This window comes from Haliotis rubra, unplaced genomic scaffold (assembly GCF_003918875.1).
Source record: "Haliotis rubra isolate DU_JTF1 unplaced genomic scaffold, ASM391887v1 Scf170, whole genome shotgun sequence".
Lineage (NCBI taxonomy): Eukaryota > Metazoa > Mollusca > Gastropoda > Lepetellida > Haliotidae > Haliotis > Haliotis rubra.
The window spans coordinates 654,088-662,970 of record NW_025765670.1 but is presented as its reverse complement, the minus strand read 5'-3'; positions in this window follow the sequence as shown (position 1 = coordinate 662,970).

Below are 8,883 nucleotides of genomic sequence, written 5' to 3'. Positions count from 1 at the left end.
TGATGTTGCATGCGTGATGTTTGTGCAATATACATTTTTTATCTATCTTAAATGTTTTACTGTCATACACACATGTGTCTCATAATATAGGCCAAATGGTCGGTTGCTATGTGAATGTTTGACCGTGTCATTATGTACCGGGTATTAGCATGTGACCCAATAAAATATTCTTCTTCTTTTATATATGACTTTGTGTTAACGAATTTCTCAGCTTAACATATGATGACAACTTCACTAAAATGGGCTACGTTTAAGACACATAAACTATACACGGACGTCTTGCAACTTACTGCATTTCCTCTAATAAGCGCCCGGTCTTATAATTTTCAACTGACTTCCATACAGAGCGCTTATTAGAGGAAATACGGTATATATATACCGCCCCAGTATTACATACCGTCCCAAATAAGTGAGTGATTTTAGTTTTACGCCGCTTTCAGTATTATTCCAGCAATTGAAACCCATCCTGGATTCGAACCCATAATCTCAGATCACCTAATCGCCAGCACACAAAGTCAGTTATCAAACCACCTCAACGTATGTCTTGACTCTGTAAACACACGTGCAAATGAGTGAGTGAGTTAATATTTTACATAGCATCGGCAATATTTCAGCAATATCGCGATGATGACAATACTGTCACTCGGTATTACAATTTATGAGTGAGTGAGTTTAGTTTTACGCCGTACAATATTCAAGCTATATGGTGGCGGTGTGTAAATAATCGAGTCTGGACCAGACAATCCAGTGATCAACAGCATGAGCATCGATCTGCGCAATTGGGAACCGATGACATGTGTCAACCCAGTCAGCGAGCCTGACCACCCGATCCCGTTAGTCGCCTCTTACGACAAGCATGGGCTACTGAAGGTCCATCCTAACCCAGACCTTCACGGGTTTATAACAATTTATGAGATACGCATGAAGACATTATAGAAGCACGTTTATTCCACTTGTAACTACAAAATACGCGATAGATCAACTACATGTTCATTCATTCATTCGTTCGTTCTATTTTACTGTTAGATCTTGAATTTATGTTTTTATTTCACATTTTACACCCTCTCTCATTTGTACATTTTCTTTACTATGTTACTTTATGATTTTTGCACTGTGATAGTTTTTATTCTACCTTATTTTTCAGAGTCAATTTAATCTGTAATCTTGTTAATTCTCTTACAGTTCTACCATACAAAATTGCAACTTTTATCACACAATCTTAAGTAATATCATATATTTGCTATACCAAGCGCTATGTGTGTATGTATTGATTTGTACTAGGCACAGAAACGAGAATAAATATTGCTTGATTGTTTGTTGTTATCCCCGCTCTCAGCAATATTCCAGCTATATGGCGGCGATCTGTAAATATTCAAGTCTGGTCCAGACAATCCAGTGATCAACATCATGAGCATCGATCTACGCAATTAGGGATACAACGACATGTGTCAACCAAGTCAGCGAGCCAGACCACCCGATCCCATTAGTTGCCTCTTACGACAAGCATGGGTTGCTGAAGACCAATTCTAACCCGGATCTTCACGGGTCGAATATATAGAGTGATCGAGTTTGGTTTTACGCCGCTTTTAGCAATATTTCAGCAATATCAGGGCGGGGGGAAATATATAGAGTGATCGAGTTTGGTTTTACGCCGCTTTTAGCAATATTCCAGCAATATCAGGGCGGGGGGACACCAGAAATGGGCTTCACACATTGTACCCATGTAGGGAATCGAAACCGGGTCTTCGGCCTGACGAGCGAACGCTTTAACCACTAAGCTACCCCACCTCCCCTCGAATATAAAGATCTCTACACATATGTAACATAGCAATTCAATATAAAAGGCACTTCATTGTACACGACTGTCCCCGTTAAAAAAATTTAGAAACATGAAGTTTTTTTTCTTTTTGCCCTCGGAGATAATTTCAAATGTTACTCGGTCTTCTAAAATATCAATTTAACAAGAAAAACCAGAAAGGTTATCAGATGTCAAAGAAACAGGTACCCTGTACACATATATTTTAGGTTTCCTCCGGGAATTTGATGATAATTAGACACATGTGTATCAAAGTACACTAATCGGAAATCATCTAAGATTAATAACGCTCGCGTTGACTTGTCGCTTACACAGGGCAAGTTACACGTGAACATGACCACATCGCCCATACACGTGATTAGAATTTGTCATTAAATTGCAAGGAGATATACGATTTCTGGTATGTGTATTGTAGATGGGAAATTGCTTTCTTTAGGTGGTGGTCACATACAATAAAAACGTTATATTTTTTTCCAATCTTAATAGGACGCTCAATGCCACAGATTTCACTCAATACAAATATTTTATTCTTGTTTTTGATCAGTTGTAGAATTATGCCTGTTGTTGACTTCAAACAATGTACTACAATTGATGTTATATTGCATGCTAAAACACTTGAATCAAACGATTCGTGATGCCTCTGTGTTATGTGATATCAGAGACAGACAGACATACAGACATACAGAGAGACGGACAACATGATGCTTGGTTTGATGTTTAATATGGCGGCGGTGTGTAAATAATCGAGTCTGGACCAGACAATCCAGTGATCAACAGCATAGGCATCGACCTGCGCAAGTGGGAACCTATGACATGTGCCAACCAAGCGAGTTAGCCTGACCACCATAGAAACTCTCGTGAAAATGAAGTGTGCACCCCCCTCTTACTCAAAAGTGTGCAGGATATATTTTCAACTTCATATTGTATTTTGTGACTTCAATAAAATGACTGACTGACTGAGTTTGGTTTTACGCCGCTTTTAGCAATATTCCAGCAACATCACGGCGGGGGACACCAGAAATGGCTTCACATATTGTACCCATGTGGGGAATCGAACCCGAGTCTTCAGCGTGACGAGCGAACGATTTAACCACTCGGCTACCCCACCGCTCCCAACTACACTAAGCATTTCTTAAATACATAGTAGAGTTACAACAACAACAATTATGTTTTTATCGTAATAACCCTTCATTTTCCTGAAAGATAACGTTTGATTGGCTTCATTTTATTTAAGGGGGCGGTGGGGTAGCCTAAAGGTTAAAGCATTTGCTCGTCACGCCAAAGACCCGGGTTCTAATCCCCACATGGGCACAGTGTGTGAAGCCCATTTCTGGTGTCCCCCCGCCGTGATGTTGCTGGAATATTGCTAAAAGCGGCGTAAAACCTTAATCACTCACTCACTTAGTGTAGTTGGCACAATGAATGATACACACGAAATTTATTGTTGTATGAAAGATTTTAAGAGCGCTTCAATTTGATTTCACAATCATCCTGGTGATTTGTGGCAATGTGTCTTCTGTATTAAAACTATTTTATGTGAGAAGAGAGTGTGTTTGATAATATAAAGTAGAAAGTATGTTTGATAATAGAAAAATGCACAGTTTACTTGTTCTACACAGTTTCAGCTCTTTAATCAAGCCTTGAAACCGAATAAGACAGCACTGACAGCGTTGGCAGAGTTGATGAGTGAGTGTGTGTTTTAGTTATTTTACGGCTTGTGGGTTACTACCAAAAGAGTGAGTGAGTGAGTGAGTTTAGTTTTACGCCGCTTTTAGGAATATTTCAGCAATATCACGGCGGGGGACACCAGAAATGGGCTTCACACATTGTACCCTTGTGGGGAATCGAACCCGGGTCTTCGGCGTGACGAGCGAACGCTTTAACAACTAGGCTACCCCATCGCCCCGTTACTACCAAAAGAAAGCCCGTGATATTGGTGTTAGGTGTATTCAGTTTGGTCTACCCCAAAACCCAGGCAGTAATGATGATCAAAGCAGGATCGGGGTGAGTATCGTGCGGTATCTGTGACAGGTCGTGCGGTATCTGTGACAGGTCTTGAGGTATCTGTGACAGGTCGTGCGGTAACTGTGACATGTCGTGAGGTATGTGTGACAGGTGGTGAGGTATCAGTCACAGGTTGTGCGGTATCTGTGACAGGTCGTGAGGTATCTGTGACAGGTCGTGCGGTATCTGTGACAGGTCGTGAGGTATCTGTGACAGGTCGTGCGGTATTTGCTACAGGCTGTGAGGTATCTGTGACAGGTGGTGAGGTATCTGTGACAGGTGGTGAGGTTTCTGTGACAGGTGGTGGGGTATCTGTGACAGGTCGTGAGGTATGTGTGACAGGTCGTGAGGTATCTGTGACAGATGGTGAGGTATCTGTGACATGTCGTGCGGTATCTGTGACAGGTCGTGCGGTATCTGTGACAGGTCGTGCGGTAACTGTGACATGTCGTGAGGTATGTGTGACAGGTGGTGAGGTATCAGTCACAGGTTGTGCGGTATCTGTGACAGATGGTGAGGTATCTGTGACATGTCGTGCGGTATCTGTGACAGGTGGTTAGGTATCTGTAACAGGTTGTGAGGTATCTGTGACAGGTCGTGCGGTATGTGTGACATGTCGTGAGGTATTTGTTACAGGTCGTGAGGTATCTGTGACAGATGGTGAGGTATCTGTGACAGGTCTTGAGGTATCTGTGACAGTTCGTGAGGTATCTGTGACAGATGGTGAGGTATCTGTGACAGGTCTTGAGGTATCTGTGACAGTTCGTGAGGTATGTGTGACGGGTGGTGTGGTATCTGTGACAGGTCGTGCGCCAGGTCGTGATGTATCTGTGACAGGTCGAAAGGTATGTGTGGCAGGTCGTGAGGTATCTGTGACAGGTCTTGAGGTATCTGTCACACGTCGTGCGGTATCTGTGTTGGGTCGTGCGGTATCTATGAGAGATCGTGAGGTGGCATGGGGTTCAACGTCGCGTTCGTCAGCAATTTTGTACATAGTAATATACAAAAAATGAAGCCTAAAAATTATAGGAAGGGAGGGTTAATTAATTTTGTACTTGACATGGAGGGTGGGGTCGCTTACTTTGTGCATAAATTTAAGGTGGGTGGGGAGTTGGGGTCATTCAAATTCACATGAATCCCCAAGAAAACCATCACCAAACCACCCACCCCACCCACCCCCGCCACACACACGCACGAACGCACGCACGCGCACGAGTAACCCATGCTAGTCGTAAGAGGCGACTAGCGGGATTGGGTGGTCAGGCTCGCTGACCTAGTTTTCATATCGTATCCCAATATTGTGAATATCGATGCTCATGCTGATGATTGTCTGGTCCAGACTCGATTACTTACAGACCGCCTCCATATAGCTGGAATATTGGAACGCTGAAGACTTGGGTTCGATTCCCCACATGGATACAACGTGTGAAGCCGATTTCTATTGTTCCCCTGAGTGATATTGCCGGAATATTGCTAAAAGCGACGTAGAACCATACTCACTCACTCACTCACTCACTGATATCTATTTGCAATAAAGTGATTATAAGAATTCTGGGCGTGAAGTGTTAAGCCATCACACCTACTTCCACTTTGTACGATCTGTCACGCATAGAGGCCTGAACGACCGCACTGACTGCGAACTTTCTCTATCAAATATAAACTTTAAAACGTGATCAATGTGTAGAGCAGTTTCAAATTTTCTCACCTTATCTCGGGTAAAGTTTATCCAAAACATAACCGACAACGCCATGATCGGGTATGTTTGTCACGGGAAGTAGGAAATAACGTCGATTCTCTTATTCTCCAGTGACATACATACAGGTGCTTTTAAAATCATTAAAAGAATTGTAGTATGAACACAACAAATTAAAACGAAACGGAATTGCATATAGACAATATGTTTATTTACAAACGTACAATCTACAAGAGTCGATCATCTACGGAGCAAAGAAGTCCGTTGATATAGCACTTTACTCATAAAGGTGTTAATGTACATTTTCAGATGAGCATTTTCCTTCTGTTGACATTTTATTATTCGAGTCATGTCCTTGATGTTTTTGCTCTCTGCTTGAGTCTTGTCGCTATCTCCCGTGTGATCTCTTGTCTGGGTTTCTTCGTCCATTCTTTCATCAGCTTGAACACTTCTGGTTCCGGCTCCAGTTATCTGTTTGGCGGTTCCACCCTGTGTCTCATCCGCGATTGTGGTAACACCGACGTCAGACACATTCACAAACATGTTCCTTGTCCAAGCGGTTGTCATTTGCGGTAAAGCATCCACTGGTAGCAATTTATCTAATCTGGAAACGACGACTTCATGAACTCTGATCTCTGAGGTGACATCATCAACACTGCTGACCACACACCCTCTGCTCCTTCTCCTTTGTGTCAGAAGCAATGTATCCGTGGCCTGAATGAACGTGGATCTAGCACTGACATCTCCAACCGTTGGTCCATGTGAAACGTCATCATTGACTGTGTCTCTGACAGTGCAGACATTACCTACACCCTTCACACTTCTACTCGGCTGTTCAAGGATAATTGCATTCGCTGATTGCAATAAAGTTGCTTCACCACTGACATCTCCAACCGTTGGTCCATGTGAAACGTCATCATTGACTGTGTCTCTGACAGTGCAGACATTACCTACACCCTTCACACTTCTACTCGGCTGTTCAAGGATAATTGCATTCGCTGATGGCAATAAAGTTGCTTCACAACTGACATCTCCAACTGTGAGTCCATGTGAAACATCACTATTATCTGTGTCTCTGACAGTGCAGACCTCAGCTACACTCTCCACTCTTATGGTCGCATTTTTTTCTAATCTGGAAACGACGTCTTCGTCAACTCTCGTCTCTGCGGAGACATCACAAACACTGCTGACCACACTACCTCTGCTTCTTCTTGTCTGTTCAAGGAGAACTGCATCCGTTGGTTGTAATGAAGTGGGTCCAACGCTGCCATTTCCAACCAGTGTTCCTTGTGAAAAGTCATCACTATCACCATCATCTGTTTCTGTGGCAGATAATACATCAACACACAGTGGTGTTTTCCTTTTCTTCATCAGCACATCCAGGGACTTCACTACAACAGTAGACGTAGTTAAGTCAAACTCAATGTTGTGTTTCTTCATCACTAGCATGTGTAGGCGACGATTTTCCTTTCTCAGATTCTCCAGGATCTGCTTTCGATCCAAATGTCGTTCTTCTCCGTGAACGTCGTTATGGGCAAATGTTCCCATATCGAGAACGGTGGAGGCGACATCACTGACATCTTCCATCCTTCTGTGATAGTCTTCAACTGGAGACGATGTTTTCTGTGGAGCCGGGATTCCTGGACGTGGCATTTTGGCAGCTTCACCATTTTTCGTAATCGACGTGACGTGATCACTGAATTCTTCGTTCCTTCTGTGATGTTGTTGAGATGAGGACAATGTTTTTTGTGGAGCCAGGGTTCCTGATTGTGGCATTTTACCACCTTTCATAACGGACGAAAATTCATCACCGAGTTCTTCATTCCTTTTGTGATTCTGTTCAAATGGGGACGATGGCCTTTGCTGAGTCGGATTTCGTGACCGTGGCATTTTCGCTTCTTTTAAACATTTCTTGTTCGGTGATCGGAGAAAGTACAAGATGATCTGTACAATTATCTTCAGAATCATCTTCACACAGTTCGACACAAGCCCAGCCATGGTGTGTGTTACCTCCGTATCTGTTTGATATCTTGACTGTGGAATCGTATACAGGTGTTAAACTGTAAATGATCATGAAACCTTCCCCGCCCTTGTTTTATAGGGTCGAAGTTAACCAAGGTTTGATGTCAAAGTCCTGATTGATGCCACGTTGAACATAGTTCTTGAGACTAGTTCATGTGTTCCATATGATATATCGCTTACTAGCTGGCACCTACAACCTGGAGAAACTGGTGTAACGGTTTAGCTGACAAGATATGACATGTGTACATTGTTGTAACAACAGTTCATGATATTTTCTTCAATAACCTGCCTGAGTGCGTCATCAGAAAGTAGACAAGCCCACTGGTAGTGATTGTCTGTAATCGTGTCCACCGATTGCCATGCTATTAAAACATCTATTGAATAGGATGATGGAAAGATAATTGACATTCGTCTTGATTGGTGAGGAGGTGTAATACCATGGCGTTTGTTGATTGGCGTCAGCTGGATTGGCTGAAAACCACACAGGGTATGTGGTTTATGTACTCAATGACCTGACGTACAGTATTACAGTTTAGGACTACAAATTATAATTATTGTGACTTGTGTTTGGAATAACGTGCCACGAGAAGAAAAGAATTATGAATATGGTGACAATTTTAAGAAAAAAATATTCTTTTTATCATTATTATAGTATATTTATATAGTGCACATATCCATGTAACTAAAGTATTTTTTTTTAGTACGTGCTCAAGGCGCTGGTATTTTTTCCCTCGATTATTGAATGTCAATCTCAACGGGACGTCGTATTATCAATCTCAACTCCCTTGCAGCCACTAGGTGCACCGAGTTATTGTGGCTTTCTCATCCTTACGAGGTACCCATTCACAGCTGGGTGGACTGGGACACATAGTGTTGGTACTTTGTCCAAGTTTACTGCACGTTGTTGTACCCGCAACTAGACTACAATGTAATATTGCTTGATGCGGCGTTAAACGACATACAAACTAAACCGTGAAGTACTGTCGGAAATAGAAAAAAACACACACTAAAATGTAAACTTTATGCACATGATCACATAAATCCCTGCTTGACTCTTTTTGACACGTAAACAAAATATACAAACGAACCTCCAGTATATTTCATGGACATGATTTACCGTGTATTTTGAATGGGACTTTAAGTTGGGTTGGGTCTTCAAAACCAGGATCAGTGTCGCTACTATACATTGTGGGTTTTACAAGCCATTACTGTGTTCAAATGCTGCATAGATACCTTGGCCTCCCAACCGAATTTAACCATTATGGCTTTCGACATACTCATGTTCCGTGTAGCGTATTTGTGTTGTACTCATTTTCAATTGTTTAATGATTTATACGGGGCGGTTGGG